Raw genomic sequence first — 19,880 nt, 5'->3', positions numbered from 1 at the left:
AGGATTCCTGCCAGGAAGGGCATGTCAGCTGTTACACAGGCCTTACACTCCTCGAAGGAACTCTTGGGTGAATAAAGTCTACTTATTTAAAATAAACATGGAAAAGTATACTGACAGGTCGATATACCTTTTAGGAATAGGACAGGTAGGTAATTTAACCATTATTTCTAAGATGTTGGAGCGCTCTGGTGATTAAGGAGTTCCTGGACCAGCCTAATTGAAAGATGCACTACTTGTATGCCTGAACAGTTGGCAGAATCCTAACAAAGAGAAGGCTGGTATGTTTTTTTTTTCCTTTGTGGAAAGTGGACAACTTTGAGGGAAGTGGCTTCCAAGGAGATCAAAAGGTAACATTTTGTCTGCTGTGCTCCCAACCACTGTTGAGGTAACCTAACATCCAGAGTACACCCTCTCTGCCCAGGGTCAACCCTAGACTAAGCTGGATTGAGCAGTGCACCCCACGCTCGCAGCCAGGAGTCCACCGCGTGCACCCTAGTTCCCTGCACCCAGAAGCTCCGGCCTGGCGCCTCTAAGGTCGCCATGGCAACCATGGGGTACCAAGACCAGTCCCTGAACGTCCAGCCTAGAAATCCAAACCGGCAGCAGCGGCACGAACTGGTCCCCTCGGCCCTTCCCTCGAGGGGATCGCGCGATCCTGTGCCGCGGGAGCGACTTGTGCAGCATCGGTGGCCAAGCGCTCCGCAGGCCCCAGGCCGGCCGGGATCCCGAGCTGGAGCGCGCCACGCCGCCTTCTCGACAGGCTCCGCCGCGGGGCCAGCAGCTCCTCTGGGCGAGACGGGCGGCCCATCCTTCCTCCGCTTTACGGATTTCCGGGGGCGACGAATTTTGCCTCGGTCCCTACGAGCATCTCTCTCCGCTTCGCTCCCCCCCCCCCCCCGCCGCCCGCCCCTCGCGACTCCCCCCACCCCTGGGCGCGCGCGCGCACACTCACTCACACTGGCAAGGCGCGCGTGCGCACGCCCGCGCGCCCCGAGCCGCGGAGTCTCCAGCGCCCCTGAGCAGATCCCACTCTCCCGGGCGCTGCTACTCACACAGGCTTCCAGCCGCCACGGGGCGTCCTCTGTCTGCGGCAGCGGCGGCGGCGGCGGCGGCGGCGCGAGCGGCGGCTGCAGTCTGGCCCCGTCTGGCTGCTCTGCGCCCCGGACGGAGTCCGGCAGAAGCGCGATCGGAGAGGAGACGCCGAGGCGAGGAGGAGCCGCGCCGCGCCCCGCGCTCGCTTGCCTTGAATCCCCGCACCGTAGCCCCAGGTAAGCGGCTCCGCGGCCCGCAGCATCCCCGGGCTCGTCGGTACTCGCGGTCCAGGGGGTGGTGGTGGGGTTTCCCGGTCCCGCCCCCGCCGCGGCCCGGGGACAAGGAGGCACCGAGAGGAGTGGGCGAGGGGGGAGGGGAGCGGAGCTGGAGGTGAGGCTGGAAGGCAGCGGGGTGGGGGAGCCCCCTGCGCCCTTCCCCGCCGCTCCCCGGGCTCCCGCACTTTTACGAGCTGGGGGTGCCCGGCGCCCCACACAGCTGTTCTCCGCTCTTTTTGCCGCTGGCCGACTAGTGTCCGCTCGGGCTCAGCGCCCGCCACGCACCAACCGTCTCCCTTGCACCTTGGACAGCGCACCCCGCCGCTCGCCTCCCGGGGACCGCACCCGGGACCCCGTCCTGCCCGTGCAGCCCTCCGGTGGTCCCCTTCTTCCCACAGTGTCCCCCTCCTGTCTTGTATAGCATCTCCCTGCCTTGGCGGTCTCCACTCTGGCGCGGGCCAGAAACTTTCCTCCCCGCCCGGTCTGCGCGAGGTACTATTGTTGTTATTTGTGTCTGTCCCTCTCGCCGGGAACTGGACCCATGGACAGGTCTTCCTTGGCGGCGGACGATCGCCTGCCTTGCCCAGTCCGAGACGGCACTGGGCAGCTGGACTCGGACACCGGGCCGGAGCCTCGGCAGCTGGGCACCCGCGGGTTCCCAGCCTCTCTGGACACGTGCACTCCTCCCACGGACGCGGCCCCTCCCGGACCACCCCATGTCCTCCCCCTGCACGGCCACGGCCACCCCATAGGTTGGACACCCGGGATCGCGGGCTCTGATTGGCTGGTGGCGTAACCCCGCCTCCTTGGAGGGGGGTGGTTCTGGAGTGTTGTGGTTGTCATCCTGCAGCGAGCACATGGGGGAAGTGGGGTCGACAGGTGGGGAAGCCCAGTTCTAAGGTATAGTCATTCCAGTGTGTGTAACTGAGCCACCCTCCTTCCCGTACTTTACACCGTTCGCCCTACTCCCTCTTCCGCAGTCTTCCACTGTTAGAACCTTACAAATCTTTAAATTTGGCTAAGATTATGTTTGTTCAGTGGTAGCGATTTTTACAAGTAGCTTTAGGAGAATGCAGGAAACAAGTGCACAAGACGAGATTCACAGAGAACTGGGTTGAGGATGAGAGTTTGGTCCTTTGGAGGAAGTCATGGAAGGGTGCTTACGGCATCTGAAGAGGGTGGAGAAAGGAGAAAGGAAATTGATTGATGGCCGAGACCCTGGTGCTGAAGAAGCCAAAGAAGAAGGAAGTGGTGGGTCATTTGTAGGTGGAGACTGAAGTCCCTGTGAGCTGTACTGGGAGGCAGCTGCGTTCTGCTGGAGCCCGCTCTGCTCTCTGGGAAAGTAGTAATTCTGTATAGTGCTTAGGTAGTGATTAACACACTTTGCTTTTGTTTTGCCAGCGGTGCACTTTTGATAGGAGACTTATAGTAATAATGTCTGCCCACATAATGGATATTGATTATTCCGCTTTCTTGTAATATGCAGATTTGCAAATGGTAATGAATTTCATCCCTCTAGAGGGAAGCATTAAAGTGCTTTTGAAATATCGTGAGAGAAGACGAATGAGCATTGTGTAAAATCCAGAGACTGTCCTGACATTGTGTAGTTCCGTTCCAGAAATGCGTATAAATGACTTTGATTTCTCTTCATTTCAAAGCCCGATTGCTTCCAGCATTGTTGAGCTTTAATTCCTTCAGGCTGTTTTGATGTTGTGTCTGTACGTCTTAAGAATATTGTAATTCTTATCTTTAGTAACCTTGTCAATGGGAAATAGGCAGCAACCGGTGCAGGGTAATGTTGACAACTTTGTACTGAGTACACTGTGTATTATTTTATTTGTAAGCTGGTGAAATATGCAAGAGGAACATAGCATGACTATAATTCCCCAGAGACTCATATCCAAACAATGTGGAGAATCATGTGAGGCTATTCCAGGGAGGACAATTCAATTATTTTTAAGACGAATAAATTTCAAAGATTCCTATGTGTAAACAGCAACACTAGTTGAATGATCTTTGGACGCACTGGCAGCACATATTAAGTAAAACAGCTTATTGAATATGCGAGATGGTCAAAGGAGATGGCACAGCTTTCCCACTTATTATTACATAAGCAGGGAGAAGAGCCTTGCCGTCTGGAGGACTTCATACTCAAGGAACAGGGTTTGACACATCTGACGAATCTGAAGCCATTGCTGTTGCTGAGAAGATGATTCTTACTGTGTTTTTATTTCTTTAGTTCATGCTGATTTTCCCACATGGATTTAGATGCTGGCTGTGGGCCTACGAAATCTAGATGTATGTAAACTAGAAAAGAATGTGTATAATAGCACAAACATATGTGCAAAATATATATTGATATCTGCATACAGTCACAAGTTGATACACATAATTTTAGGGTACATGCAATGTATTCATATATATGCATTATTGCCAGCCTTAGAATTTTTGCTAATCTCTTCTTGTCCAAAAGGTGGCCCTGTTTTAAACTGTAAAAGTATTATCACCAGTAGAATTGGCCAATAGATCACAGAAACAGACAATAGTATTTTGTTGCCAGGCAACCACCTACTGTGAATGAAAAACAAAGCAGTGAGAGCTGCTTGCCCATCCTGAGACTCAGCCTGTAGCTCAGGCATTGAAGCCCTCCACATAAGACACACCTACAAGTTGCATTTCAGACAGGTGGACCTATCTCTTTTTAAAACTGTTACTAAAATAATTTTGAATTTTTTGGTTGTAATAAGGATTATGTGGTTATTGTTGAGTGAAACGAAGTAGCTAATTTTGATTGCCCTCTTAATCTTGGGGTAAACAGAAAAACCGAAGTGGGAGAGAGGTTTAGACCCTTTCCATTCTCCCCTTCAGAATCATTAAACATTGTAAACACATTTTCGCCACTGTCAGGTGCTCTTGGGATGTTATAAAAACTTGAGTTAGGTCTGTGAATAGATGGCAGCCTTTTACTGCTAAAAGAGAAGCAGAGAGTGATGCTCTCTAGCTCAACCATTTAATTCTGTGCATTACTGAGAAAGAAGGGGTGGGGAGATGTGACAGCCTGGTGACAACCCATAGGATACCTTCCCTGGGAAATACTTGATGACTTTCTCCTCTGAATCATTCTGTCTTCATCCTTATTTACATAGAATTTGTAGCTGGGATTAAATCAGGATACTCAGAAAGTACAGCAGTAATTGCAAGTAAAGATCAGTATGGACACACAGGGCTAGACTGTGGTCTGAGATGCACTGCATACAATTTATTCTGCATCCAGTCCCATGAACCTACCTCTTTCCCAACACTTGGAAGCTCAATGCCTTGCTAGTTGTTTATAGATTTGAACAATCTTTAATAATCTCTTATTCTTGTGAGAATTTTTGTGTGTGTACATGCGTTTGTGTGTGTGTGTGTGTGTGTGTGTGTGTGTGTGTTTGTGTGTGTACCTTTGTGTACAGGTTCATTCTCATGCAGAGACTAGAGGGCATACTTGGATATTGTTGCATCTGCCTAAGTACACTCCATTTTATTTTCTGAGACAAGGTCTCTTGCCGGCTTCAGGCTTGCTGACTAGGCTAGACGGGCTGGCCAGAGAGCCCAGGGATGCACTTGTCTCCACTTCCCCACTCCTAGGGTTACCAGGATACACCACTATTTTTTTTTAATTAGATGTGATTTTGTTTTTGTTTTTTTAACAAATTCAGGTCTTTATGCTTGTTGAGCAAGTAATTTACCAACTGCATTATCTTGACGTGTAAATTTTTGATGGTGGTGAGATTCAAGATTATGTTGGTCAGTTTGTCTTTCTACAAGAGTGCAGATATTACAGTTTCCTACATCACACATGATCTAGGGTCTTAAGTGAAGGTGACACTGAATATAAAATAAATATGGTCATATTCATTTTAGGGTTCTAGTGTGTCGGTAGAAGGTAAGTCTCTAAAGGCCCAGATTGTTGTAGTCTAGATTGTTCCCAGACTCAAAAATGAACACGAACTTATTATTGGTGGCAAACTTAGAGCACCTTGCACAATTCCAGCATCTCTTCTAACCCGAGGAAATGTATTGAACGCCTGATATGTTTTGAAGTTCCTTTTGCTAGTAAAGAATCTGCATTCCCCGCTGCCTGTCATTGATGAGCAGAGTAAGCATTTAATGATAACACAATACCTTCAGTACAGGAACCAGGGTGGACTGATGGGGGAACAGTGTAGTGACAATATTAAGTACCATTGAAAAGACATTCTCACCAGAGAAGATGCACTTTAGCAGATTGGTAGGGGGAGAAATTGATTTGCAGCATGTCTAACTTAGCTTTAGAAGCCTGCTATTAATTTGTTCTAGCTAGGAAGATTTTCAAACAATAGTAGCTTGGCAGATTTCAAGTGAACTCCACTGGTTTACCCAAATAAAAACACAAAACGTTTTCCATTGTCTGAGTATAGTTTGTCCACCATAGGTATTTGTTTTGGAACTTTGGAGAGTAATCTAAATTTCAAGGTTATTTAAGAAAAGAAATTCTGACATTTTGAAATGCATTTGCGTAGTAGGGTGTTAAATATTTGATATCATATTTAATCTGCTGGAATCCTGGAATTTAGTTTCCCTCTCCTATTTTCTCTTATAAGATAATGTGTTTATAGGAACAAACAAATCATACACAACACTTAATGCCTTTTCCTTTTGCTGTTTATATCCTTGTGATAGAATATAGTTGGAGTCAGTTTGCTTTTTTTTAATGTGCTGAAGAGATGATTTAAATAAAAGATGTTTACAGTTTCAATTTCCTTATGCCATCTTCTGCTCTTAGATCCTGTAAACTCTCACCCACCAAAATAGGATTATTACTGAAAACAAACAAGTAAATGCATAAGCAGCATGCCGTTGCTGCCCTGCAGGCTAGCCAGCCAAGCATCTCTTCCCATTCTTAGAAATGTGTTTGCTTCTGTGCACATATACATGCATAGGAAGTTGAAAGGTCTATAACTCTTGTGGATAGAACTAGTATTTGACTGGAAGATTTGTGTGTGGTCATATTTAAGGTGAAGATGAACTCTTCAGATTTTTCAAAATAGGATAGCATAGAAAGAATCAAATTTATTCTTTTTGGAAAGTTTGTACAGTTATTTGATAATATAACCAACTGTAGCAGTTGGAACAATATTCAGGACTCGCAGCCGAGCGTGATGTATGAGAGACACCCCAGATATGCTCTGTGGGGTTAGTCCATCTTCCCTTCTTCTCTGTGTAATAATGCAAATATTTCAGTCTTCCTCCAAGTGAAAAGTAGAAGCTTAGAATATGGAGAAGACAGTACTGTTATTTTCTGATGGCTTTTATATTAACAAATCTGAAATAGCTAACTTAGGCAGTGACTTTTTGGAATATACTTCCTCCTAGTGTAAAGTTACACCAGAATTATTGATTTTTTTCACAAATATAGCCATCCCTAGTCTAGCGCAGCTCTTTAAGGGCCCACAGCAACATAACAAAGGTTATGGCTGTAAGTCCGAAGGAATACTTTATTTGGCTGGCACTGGAGAGTAAAGTCCGCGAGCTTCGTGTAATTATCCAGACTGGAATGCAGCCAAGACTTGGTGGCTAACATCCCAAATGGTGGGGAAGTACCATGGATGAGGTGTTTAGTGACTTCAAGTGCCTTCTCTCATTTGCAAGGGGACACCTTGTGCATCTCGAAAGCCTCAGAAGCCATTGTGCACATACAGGACAGAGCCCAGAGTCACCGTTGCTATCCAGATGCCCAGGTTTTATACCATCGAGAAAGACCTTTGTCCCGATGCATCTTGGTGATGGAGGGTGGGTGAGGACCCCAGCCTGAGTTCCAGTTGCTCATACCTTTATTTCCCACTGCTCAGGTGTTTGTCTCCTACGAAGGGTTTTATTCCTGGCTGCATATCGGCACGTCTTTCATGACATGTAAGGTGATAAATGGTTAAAGTAAGGTTCAGTATCCCTGGTTAGGAAGTCTATAGTGTACAAGTGGGAAATTCCATGCCTGACATTATGGGGTGAGGATGAGCTGCTGTCTAGATTGTGGGTATAATAAAAATATAGGGTAAAGTTTCCTTCAGGCTCCATGTATATAAAATATAACTGAGTTTTATGTTTGGGTCTCACCCCTAAGATGTCTCATTATATGTATGTAAATATCTGCAAATAAAATTCAAAATACTTCTGGTACCAAGTAGTTTGAATGATGGATTTTTTTTCTTTATTAAGAAATTTTCTACTCACTCCTCATGCTATCCACAGACCCCCTCCCCAGTGATGGATTTTTTTTAACCTCTGCCTTCTACAGGGCTTCCTGACTGCCTTACATATATCAGTGATCAGTATACATTTGTCTGGTTCTAGTAGTGAAATTGTACTTACTCTTTTATTTAGGGCCATTTTTTTCTTCCTGGTGTAGGGGCACTCATAATGCCATCTTAGAGACTATTTCTTCAACAAACATTTATTGAGTATTTGCTGTATGAATGGTACTGTATTTGGCCCCATGGTTTATAGACTCTTAATACTTCATTCCAGCTGTTTGGAGAGAACATTTTTACTTTCAGAAAAGTACACAAATTCATTGTGCCCTTCAAAAGAGTCGACAGGGTCCACCAAAGGTTTTGAAATTTAGTAAGATCAGCCAGCCCATCTCAAATCTGCCTGTTCACAGGACTCTCATGCCATACTTGTCACAGTGCTAGTTTGCAGATCCTACCAAGACCCTTAGGAATGTGCAGAGACGTGGCTGGGGGAGAGGCCAGAGTCAGCTTCATATTCGGCCTCAGACACTCCATACTTCTGTAAATATTTCCCCCTTCCCCTCTTATGTTGTTTAGCTTGGTAGTGTAGTAAGTAAATGGCCTTCACAGTGGACCTAGGCACAGCTGAGCTGGCTCATACCCTGGGGCATGATAACCATGATAGCCATGATGGATGCCCTATCCTGTGTCCTGGAGTTCCACCATGAAACTGCTCCTCAGTAACCCAGAGAGGCTGTCTGGTACCCTGGGGAATTAACGGCTGTGTCTCTTCCCACCATTATACTGATTCTTCCTGGGATTCCTTCCCAGGCAGATAGCTTGCACTTACATTCTATCCGAGGTCTGCTTCTGTGGAGTCCCACACAGGAAATAGCAGAACCTGCTTTATTTTCTATTTATTTATTTATTTTATTTTTATCATGCGGCAAGTTTGGGAGAGCCAGTGTCGGGTGATGATGGAGTGTTACTGAAGTCCATAGATGAGGACATTGTACTTTAGATTTGGAGCTTAGAAAGATCACTCTGGCAGATGTGTGGGGACTAGATCAATGGGAGAGGGGTTGGGGGCATGAGACCAGCTGGGAAGCAGGCCTGCCCAGGCAGTGATAAGCACTTATGTAAAGGTAGTCAGGAGCACTTAGGCTGCAGATGGAGATGCAGGGAAGGACTGGAGATGCAGCCTAATGGAGTGCAGCCCAGAAAAGTCAGCAAAAAAGTCACAGACACCTATGGCATGTCACCCACTGCCATGCCAGAGAGGGTTCAGTCTTCCACCCTGTGCACCATCACCCTGCTCTTCCCATTGGGCTCGATAGCCCTGGGGTGGCTGTGGACTCTTTCTGTGTAGCTTATATTCTTACCCAGTCTTGCTAGAGTTAAATTGTAAATTCAGACATAAATAAAAGACGACAAAAAGATAAATTGCAGAGTATAAATAATTCACCACCAGGTCATTAAAGGAGGAAGGTTATATTTTACAGGAAGGATTTGTGGAGTTGTACAGAAGAATTGGAGAGATCTTTGATGCATGTTCATTTCGTGATGAATAGTGACTTTCCTTCTCTCTTGCTTGTGGCCACGAAGTGATGTTTGTCCACCGTCGGTTTCTGGGAGAGAACCATGGCTCCCTGGCATTATGGCTTTTGTTTTCCCTGCTGCTCTGTTAGCAGGTATTTTAGCTAAGTGAATGAGTGCTAGCTGGGGTGGGGCTTTCTTTTTCCTTCTCGTTCTGTCGTAATGCCCAGCTCTTGACTGCAGTTTCCCTGGCCAGTTTTTAGTCCACAGGCTCCCAAAGGAGATCAGGGGGTACAGAGACCAAGAGAAAGAAAGCAGAAATCCATAAAGAGAACTGTTTTGAATTAAATGCCTAATTATGAAATGAGTGAGTTAGAGCTTGTTAGATGATATGAAATAAGATAAGGCGGCCTTCTAATTAGTATTGTGTGAATGCTAATATTCTGGCTCTGTCTGAGGTAAGACTGAAAGCTGAACAATCAAACAAGGGAAGCCTATCACCACCCTATTTTTTTTTTCTAAAGTGTCATTGAGTCAATGACAAACAAAGACCAAATTATGAAGAGCTAAGAATGGGTCATTGAAGAGCTTACTGGTATATGATTAACAAGAAGAACAAAGAGTTATGAGAATGAAAACACTGTGTGTGTGAACATTGTAGAGGGCAGGAGCACTGTGGGAGAAAGAAGGTGAAAAGAGACGTTGCTGATGGAGGATGTTGTACATATGTGGACATTGTAGAGGGCAGGAGCACTGTGGGAGAAAGACAATGAAAAGAGATGTTGTTGATGGAGGATGTTATACATATGTGGACATTGTAGAGGGCAGGAGCACTGTGGGAGAAAGATGATGAAAAGAGACATTGCTGATGGAGGATGTTGTACATATGTGGACAGTGTTTGAATTGAATTACGTTTTTTAACTTTTAAATAATGGTGAATTCACATGTTATTGTAAGAAACAATGCAGAGATCTTATGCATCTCTTTAGCTAGGTTCTGCAAAGACAAAAATCTTACAAAAACAGAGCATATAGCAGTAGTTCTCAACCTGTCAGTAGCAACCCCTTTTGGGTTGAATGACCCTTTCACAGGGGTCACTGCCTAAGACAATGGGGAACATCAGATATTTACATTGCCATTCATAGCAGTAGCAAAATTACAGTTATGAAGTAACAATGAAAATAATTTTATGGTTGGGGTCAACACAACATGAGGAACTGTATTAAAGAATCACAGCATTAGGAAGGTTGAGAACCACTGGCATATAGTGTAGTCTTATAGCTAGGGTGTTGAGGTTAGTATAATTCTACCAGTTATACTGAGATTTCACAAGGTTTTCTTGTTTGCATGTGCTTGTATGATATTCATTTATTTGTCACCGTTTGATTTGAGACCGAGCTGGAAGTCACTACGTAGCCAGGGCTGGCTGGCATCAGTATTCAAGACCCTTCTTTCTCTGCCTCTCTAATGTTGAGATTCTAGGTGTGCACAACTACATACAACACAACACTTAATCTTGAAAGTCACATCATTTTTCATTTAGCTGGTCTGGATTGGTTCTGGCTAAATTGTAACCAAGGAACGGATGATACAGAGTAAGCGCCCCTGATGTCTTCCCATCCTTGGATTCTGCAGAGGGGCATCAAGAGCCACCTGACCATGGCAGGAAAGTCAGAGAATTGTTTCAGTTGCTTTGTTTGCTCCTGTGACCCTTGCATGGCCCTAAGAAGGCTTCTGAAGTGTTTTGTAATAAAAGCTTGCTCATGGAAACTCTTGAGGATACCTCCTCCTACACTAGTATGTCTGTCCTTCCCTTTTCAGCTGGGTACACTGCCCTTTGTCCTTTTCTCCTCTTCTCTGTTTAGGAAGGAGCTCACTCCTGAAGGCTGCCTTCCCCGACCTCCAAGCCAGCAGGTGGGAGCTGGTAGTGAGAACAACAAATCCATGTTTATTTTTGCTTTGGGTAGTATCCCTGGTAACAGAACCCCTCCTCTGTCTAATCGTTTGTGCTTCCACAGACCTTCTCTCATTATCACTGCTCACTAGTGATGTAGTGATGTAGGCCAACGATGTACTGTGGTCCCCCTGCTCTTAAGAACCTCTTCACCAGGCCCCATTGCTGAGGATAACACCTATGCAACTCATTGAACATGAAGATGTTGAGTTGGTACCTAAATAGAGCCTTCCCCACTACATTCCAGTGTGTTTGGTAAAGTAAAGTATTCTGCATGCTACTAAAGAGAAATGTGAACGTCAAGCCAGCCACAAACCCTTGATCTACAATGAAGTAGTGCCTGTAAGACATGTATGCTAGTGCAATGGTAACACAAAGCTTGTGGGAGTAACTGACCAATAGCTGGTTTGGCTTAAGGGCCACTCCATGAGATGCAACCCATACCCAACACTGCTTGGGTGACCAAGAATCTGAGACTAGGTAGTCCAGCGACCTGGGGTAAAAAATCAAATAATGCAAGGCTAAAGAAAAAAAATGTAGTGATAAAATGACTCCTAATGATATTCTGCTGTACTCATAGTTCAGCTCCTTGCTCAGCCATCATCAGAGAATCTTCCTCTTGCAGCGATGGGAACAAATATAGAGGCCACAGCCAGACATTATACAGAAAGTAAGAGACCTTAGAACACTCAGCCCTAAATGGGATGTTGCCATCCAAGTCCTCCCCTCAGAGCTCAGGGAACTTATGGAAGAGGAGGCAGAAAGAGTGTAAGAGCCGGAGGGGATGGAGGACACCAAGAAAACAAGGCCTTTTAAATCAACCCGAACAAAGCTCATGAGCTCACAGAGACTGAGGCAGCATGCACAGGACCTGCAGCAGGTCCTCCGTGTATATAGTATGGTTTCCAGTTTAGTCTTTTTATGAGATTCCCAAGTGCACAAACGAGTAGGTCTCTGGTTCTTGTGCCTTCTTTTGAGCTCTTTTCCTTCTCTTAGTTTGTCTTGTCCAACTTTGATGTGATGTTTTTCTTATTATATTTTTGAAAAACGAGTGAATGAAAATCTAGCCACTAGGGTAAAGGTTAACAACTGAGCTGTCATTTACACTTTCTGGAAGAGAGAAAATCAGTTTTCTCCAACGAAGTGACACCAGGTATATCAACAACTCCAGGTCAAACTTCATGCCTAAGAGTAGTTGACCAACATATAATGGACTCCACAGTTTTTCTTTTTGGGTGTTCATTTTATTTTCTTGATTTTGGGAGGTTTTGTTGTTGCATTAGATTTTTTTTTTTTTTGAGAAAGAATTTAAAGTTAGGTGGATAAGGAGTGGAGAGTATCTTTAGGGACTTGGGAAGGGAAGAATATGATCAAAATATATTTAAATTTAAAAATTGTTTTAAATAATAAAAAAGAACCTCTAGACCATCTGATGGCTTGAAGCTGCCCATTCCTCTGTCATCAAAGTAAGCAATTATCTGTTGTTTCCTCAGTGGGAAATGTTTGAGGGGTTTCTGTTTCCTTAGGCTGGCAGCCTTCAGTTCCTTAAAGCATAGAGAAGATGCAAATCTGATAATCCTGTATTCATAATCACACCACTGTCCCCCAGTCTCCATCTCTTTCCTGATCGTTTAGGACTTTGTTTCAAAGTACCAGGTTCTCTTTGTCAAATGATTCGTCATCCTGGAAGTTTCTTTCCAATGTCTTTGTTGCTGTCTTCTAACACCCCCTAACCCCACCCTCGCTAACCTTTCCTCCTGCCAGCAGTTCTTTCTGAGCCCATGTCTGTGGAATAAGCCTTAACATATTAACGTGCTGGCTTCATGACCCACTCATGAGTGTACCTGGGCTTGTGGGTCAAGTCTCTGCTGCATCCGGGTTTGCATTTACTGACATTGCACTTGTCTGTATTAAGATAGCTTTTGTGTGTTTTCTTACACTTCTCTGCTTCCCTCCTATAGAAGTATATGTTTCTACAACCAACACAGTGTCAAGAATGCTGATGAGAACACTTTGGAAAGAAGGGAGCTAGACTCAAGTGGACTGTATCTATAAAGCAAGTGACAAAGGCAAATTGGGGGCCACCAAAGCCAGGACTGTAATGGCCTCACACTACCTTGAGGAAGGGGCCACAAAATAGTTAGTTACTTGGCATCCTGAGATGTGGTGGTGGGGCAGTGATTGTTCAGGCACTCCTCCTCTCCAAAAATGGTCTTTTTGGCTATTGATTGCCACCATATTGGTCCTTGAGCTTCATCCATCCATTCTCCAGGGCACCTAGCCAAAGATAGAGTTGGGTTTTGGAGCCCTTTTTTAAGAAAGAGATTAGAGCCGGGCGGTGGTGGCGCACGCCTTTAATCCCAGCACTCGGGAGGCAGAGGCAGGCTGATCTCTGTGAGTTTGAGGCCAGCCTGGTCTACAAAGTGAGTTCCAGGACAGGCTCCAAAGCTAGAGAGAAACTCTGTCTCGGGAAAAAAAAAAAACCAAGCAAAAAGATTAGAGGTATCCAACTGAGATGCTCACAAGAGCACATCAACCATCTGAAGTGCTCTATCCTTAGATGCCAGAAACAGCCCACTGATCATTGGAGCCTGCATGGTGGATAGTCTTAGAATTAACAACCATCTGCATCGTCAGCAACCATACAGATGCGGAACCTGGAAAAATGCAGGACCTTTGGTAAAATAAATTTAAGTTTTGAAGGATTGCCTTTGGAACGGCCACTGAATGTGTTCTCCTGGCCCCTTGGTGGGCACAGGGTGTGGGAATGTTTTGTGGATTAGTACACATGGTTATGAAGGAATGGATCTGTCTGGAACCTGCCCATAAGGCTACTTGCTTGCCTCTGCTCTCCGTAATGATAAGAAGTGGTGAGTGCTGGGCTGTGGGTTGTGGATTACGTGGCTCTGGACGCGCTGACAATGGAAAAGAAATAAGCTTATTTCAGATGAGCATGAGCTTCAAGGCAAGTAATTAAGACACACTTCAGCTTCATGGGAAAATTAGGATTCGAGTTAATACAAGTGCCGGGCTGGAAAAAGACGAGTCACCTGCTCACCTGTAATCAACGAAGAACTGTTTAGTAACAAAACATCAATTACGCTTGCGCTGGTGTGACTTTCTCCTCTTTCCCTTGCTATTATATCATAGAACTGACTGAGTCCAGACTCCTTTTCTCTCTGGTGACACTCTATGCACCTTTCTTTCTTCAAGAGGTCCATGCCTACGTGAGAGAAAATAATTGTTTCTTGTGCTATATCCATGTCCCCCCCCCCCCCCCCCCCCCCCCCCCCCAGTCTTTTACCCATTTCACTTACATCTTTCTACAGAGATGCACGCTCCCTCTCCTGGTTACACAGTCAGATGCGGTGGTGTGTGGACAGAGTTTTAAACTGTACATTTCTAAGTTTTTGAGACTCAGTTTTGACGTGTAACACACAATAGGTATTTGGAAGTCATAGACTCTGCTGCTTCTGTTTATTGGTCAAAGTGCTCGCCATTGTTAGTGTTGGGTGGGCTCTAAGTAGTTTCTGATTCTGAAAAGCTACTTGTTAAAGTATTATTTTTGACCCATGCATTTTAAATCTCACGCTGCATTGTGACCTAGCTTGATATTCATTTTGTAGTAGAGATTTAATGTTTTTGGAGAAAGGCATGCTAGATAGTCATTGTGCCAAATGAATAGGTATTTATTGTGCCAGGTCCACACTAGATGCTGAGAACACAGTAGTGAATGAAATAATCATTATTCCCCGATTCCTGGGAGTCCATAGCTTACTGGTAATGACATTAAATAAGTAAACACAAAATAATTATATAATTGGAACTCGTGGTAAGCACTTGGAAAAGACAAGGTTTCTCTGCAAGAGTATAATGAGGGTGCAGTGGTCAGGGGAGCCTTCTAGGGGAGAGTAATTAATCAATTAATGCCTGAAGGGTGGTTAAGATTATCCAGATGGGGAGTCCTAGGTGTGGTGCCCAGAAAGAGCTTGGTTTTTTGGAAACTAAAAAATGGCCACTCAACATTGCTGGGCGTCAGATAGTGAGGGTGAACTGTGCATAAGAAGGAGGCTGGTGAGACTGACAATGCCTTCTGCTCTGTGGCCTGAACATAAATCTTCCGTTAGGAGTGCTGGGGAGCTATTCAGACGATTTCGTCTGTCCTTTTCAAATTGAGGAAAGCTCATACAACATAGCGTGGAACATTTGGAAATGAACAATACAGTTGCATTTAGTGTGCTTGAAAGGTTGTGAAAGTACCACGTGTACGTCCTCTAAAGCCTTTTCTTCTTTGCACATGGAAACCCTGTACTGGCACCGTCACCAGAGGAGTCAAGGGAAGTGCTGAGGACTGGTGTTAGTGTTCATGATCTTTCTGGGGAGTTTCTAGAGGGGTCAGAAGGGGAAAGACTGGAAGCAAGAGGACCAACATGGGGATGATTTGTCAAGTCCAATGGCTGAACAAGGCACAGGGATAATGGGCCCAGATGGAGATGAGTAGAATGGTCTGAGACAGTCACACAATCACGTTTGATTATCTGTAAGTGATTGAGCACTCTTGTAATTATGTACGTCAGGCCTGTCTGGAATGCTGGGTAGACCTATAGCTACTTGAGTCTCGCTCAGATGACTGGTGCAGAAGGACTAAAGATGGTCCCAGAAGAATTCTTACTGCGGTGAAGACGTGAGGACCAGCCCTGGTTTTCTTCTTGTTCATCTGTACTTAAGATTAAAAGCGTCCAACTGCCCATCTCAGCAGGATTGTACGAGTCCTGGGTATAAAATAGACAAATACACAATAACACATATACTTAGAATTCTGAGTGGGATAAATGCTGTTTGGGGGTTCTCTATAACTTGATGCCAAAGCTAAATATGCAATGTAAATGTTTGGTTGGGTAGAATTTATTTTTGATTTTTTTTTCTTGCAACAGTATGACTCTCCCAAAATGCGACAGTGATGGACTGAATAAATGCAATATAGAAATTTATCATAAAAGAAATAAATTATTAGTGGAAATTAACTTGTAAAAAATATTACCTTATCTTTGTAAAATTCCTATTACTTTAGAGAAATGTTCATACCAATTAAACTGATTTTAGAAGCTAGGGTACTTGAGACTATTTTTTGGAGATCTAACAAGCTGTAGTTAACATTCACCAATAAACAGATCACAATTTTTATCTTGACTTCTGTTCTATTTGTCCACAATGGGTGTTCCCAGCCCAAGCAAATCTGTGGCACTCAAATGTCTGTAGCTCAACAGTGTTCAGAAATCTTTGAAACAATCTTTCCTCAACAGTCTATACCAAATGTGCTCAGTGATAACTTCAGAAGTGAAACTAGGAGGGAGCCATAGTCTTTTGGTTCCCTTGAAACCATTACCTTGGGAAGGCTTAAGTGATTGAAATAAAGACTCGACCCTTACGGACGCGTTAGGGATTTGTCCAAGAAGAGTGTGGCTATCCAGCCAACCTTCTCTGCCCGGTACATTAGACCTGCGCCCGGCTGCCCTCTGCAGCTCTGAGTGGCCTCCATAGTCCCTGGCTTCCTTGATAACGTTGTCTGTTTGCTCTGCCATGCCTCTGTCTTTCCTGTGTGAGCATTCTTGGGTTAGATGAAGCTCAGTTTCTGAGAGAAGAAGCTTCCTCTTGATCAGCGCTATTTCCAGTCTCCTGGAAGATGGAAAGACACTTGGAGACCGCTGCCTGTGCTCCTCTTTCAACGTGTGTACATTCGGCTAGGAAAAAGGTGCCATTGCTTCACCATGGAATCTTATAATGGCATAATATTCTGAGTGCCTGGCTAATTTCTTCATTATTTTTCTTCTCCCAGAACATTTCAGTTTAGAGAGAGCTTGGAGGCAAAGCTGTCCGTTTATTTTGTAATACAGACAGAATCAGTAAATACCCAGGTTATTTTTAAGTTTAATTTTCTCCTCACAAAAAAATGCATTCCATTATGAAATAAAACACTATAAAAGATGCAGGAAGAATAGACCATTTCTCAGAAACCCCATAGACAACCATTGCTGACACTTTAGAAAAATTCTCCCTCGCATACCTCCCACTCTGCTGTGTGTGGAGGTGGGTGGGAGTGAGTGGGTTGTAGTCACATAAACACTACATACAAATAACATTGTAAACAAATGGGATTTTTGATTTATGTTTCTCTACAAACTGTTGTTTTTTTCTAATATAATATAGGCATCATTTCATTTCAGATGGTGTGTATAATGTATATGTATATGTAATATATGATTTATATATTTTTCTTTTTTTATTAAGAAAATGTTTTCATTCATTTTACACATCAAAGATCCCCCTCTTCCCTCCTCCCACCGCCCCACCCCCTCCCAACCCATCCCCCACTCCCACAAGAAGGCAAGGCCTCCCGTGTGGAGGCACATTCAGCAGAGGCAAGTCCAAGCCCTTCCCCCTGCCTCAAGGCTGCATGAGGTGTCCCATCATAGGTAGGGGGGCTCCACAAAGTCTGCTCATGCACCAGAGATGAATTCTGATCCTACTGCCAGGGGGCCTCCCAGCCAGATCAAGCTATACAACTGTCTCACCATGCAGAGGGCCTAGTCCTATCCCATGCAGGCTCCACAGCCATTGATCCAACTTTCATGAGTTCCCTCTAGTTTGGTTTGGTCATCCCTGCATGTTTCCCTATCATGATCCTGATGCACTTGCTCATAGACTCTGGCTTTTCTCTCTTTGACTGGACTCCTGGAGCTCTGTCTAGTGATTGGCTGCGGATCTCTGCAGGATAGCTAAAAGAATCCTGTACAACAAAACCACCTCTGGAGGCATCACCATCCCTGACATTAAGCACTACTATAGAGCTATAGTAATGAAAACAGCTTGGTATATTGGCATAAAATCCGGCCTGTGGACCAATGGAATCGAATTGAAGACCCTGACATTAATCCGCACACCTATGAACATATAATTTTTGACAAAGAAGCCAAAACTGTACAATGAAAAAAAGAAAGCATCTTCAGCAAATGGTGCTGGCATAACTGGATGTCAACATGTAGAAGACTTCAAATAGATCCATATCTATCGCCATACACAAAACTTAAGTCCAAGTGGATCAAAGACCTCAACATCCAGTTACACTGAACCTGATAGAAGAGAAAATAGGAAGTAGTCTTGAACACATTGGCACAGGAGACCACTTCCTAAATATAGCACCAGTAGCACAGACACTGAGAACAACAATTAGTAAAGGGGACCTCCTGAAACTGAGAAGCTTCTGTAAGGCAAAGGACACAGTAAATAAGACAAAACAACAGCCTACAGAATGAGAAAAGATTTTCACCAACCCCACATCTGACAGAGGGCATGATTTATATTTTTAATGATTGAATGCTTGTATTGGGTACCTTTGTGCTAGCTAGTTTTATGTCAATCTGACACAAGCTAGAGTGACTGGGGAGGAGGGAACCTTAACTGAGAAAATACCTCCATAAAATTGGGCTGTACACTAGCCTGTCAGGTATTTTCCTAATTAGTGATTGACTGTGGAGGGCCTGGCCATCGTGGGTGGTACCATCCCTGGGCTGGTGGTCCTGGGTTCTATAAGAGAGCAGGCTGAGCAAGCCATGGGAAGTAAGCCAATAAGCAGCATCCCTCCATGGCCTCTGCATCAGCTCCTGTCTTCAGGTTCCTGCTCCGTTTGAGTTCCTGTCCTGACTTCTTTCAATGATGAACAGTGATATGAAAGTGTAAGATGAATAAACCCTTTCTTTGGTTTGGTCATGGGGTTTCATCACAGCAAAAGTAACCCTGACTAGGATAATGTTCATGGTAAGAAACACAATGCTTGCGCCAAACTGGCATAATAATGATAAATCTATTGAAAAACTCTACTGTTGTAATTTGAGTGTTCCTCAAAGGTCCGTGTGTTGAAGGCTTGGCTCCCAGCCTACAGTGCCCTTGGGACTGTGGACCTTTTATGAGGTAGGATTAGGACTCCTAGTAAGACTATGACCCTTCCTCATCTTCACCCTGCTTTCTGGCTTCCATGTGGTGATCAGTGTTCTCCGCTGCGTGCTGCCACCATGATGCCCCACTTCAGAGGCTCCCAAACCGTGTGGCTAACCACAGACTGCAACTTTTGCAACTGTGAGGGAAATGAACCCTTGTAAGCTGATTTTTCTCGGGCGTTTGTCGTGGTGGCAGCACAGCAGCTACACCATTGCCATTTCCGCTCTGCCTCAGATTTAGGGAGTTTATGCTAATTCCATCTCACCCGCATGAGTCAGGAACTAAGTTCTGAAAAGCCAGGGAGATGCCTTTTGGAGTTGGTAGCTAATGGTGTCTGTTGGAATATTCTCCAGTGTTGCTGACAGACATTAGTTTCTAATTTTTATTCCAGAAACCACAGCTGCTCTGAGTACACTTAAAATATTCTCTTGATATTCATGTGGTGACAACCCTTCAGTAAATTACTATTAAAAAATGTTGGATCCAAAGTTTACATCTCAGTAGCCAGGAGCCATCTTATTTATAGCATGGTACTTTTGCTAATAATACTCTGATATCACTCAACTGCCTGTTGGAAGTTTTTTTTTTTTTCTTTAATATTTATTTGTTTTGTTGTTGTTTCAAGATTCTAAATCTTTTAAGTAGAGGCTTCAGAGTTAAAGGAAGATCTCAGATGTAACAGTTTCTCTTAGCAGAACAATTTTGAAATGACAACATTTGAAGGTGACCATAGCCGCTGTAGACAGAAGTGAAGTATTCTACCAGTTATGAGCCTAGTTTCTGGTGGGTGATAGCCCAGAGGTTAACTATTTGGAAGCCTCTGGGTGTCCACCTTG

At 44.5% G+C, this 19,880-nt stretch overlaps 1 protein-coding gene across 6 annotated transcripts in view; it reads left to right on the top strand.

Annotated features, from left to right (window-relative positions):
- The first annotated feature begins 961 nt into the window (after positions 1-961).
- Positions 962-19,880, top strand: part of Enox1 (ecto-NOX disulfide-thiol exchanger 1) — a 562,201-nt gene continuing 543,282 nt past the window's right edge. For 5 of the 6 annotated variants that reach the window (XM_052732690.1, XM_052732689.1, XM_052732686.1 and 2 more), the window contains exon 1: positions 963-1,268. The gene's annotated coding sequence lies outside the window, so the exon portion shown is untranslated. Of the gene's footprint in view, positions 1,269-19,880 lie in introns of all 6 variants that reach the window. The other variant, XM_052732691.1, reaches the window with a different exon arrangement.

Source organism: Peromyscus californicus, unplaced genomic scaffold (genome assembly GCF_007827085.1).
Source record: "Peromyscus californicus insignis strain IS unplaced genomic scaffold, ASM782708v3 Scaffold_12__1_contigs__length_115047231, whole genome shotgun sequence".
Lineage (NCBI taxonomy): Eukaryota > Metazoa > Chordata > Mammalia > Rodentia > Cricetidae > Peromyscus > Peromyscus californicus.
Note: the sequence above shows the minus strand (reverse complement) of the source record. Positions and strands in the feature narration are given on the sequence as shown.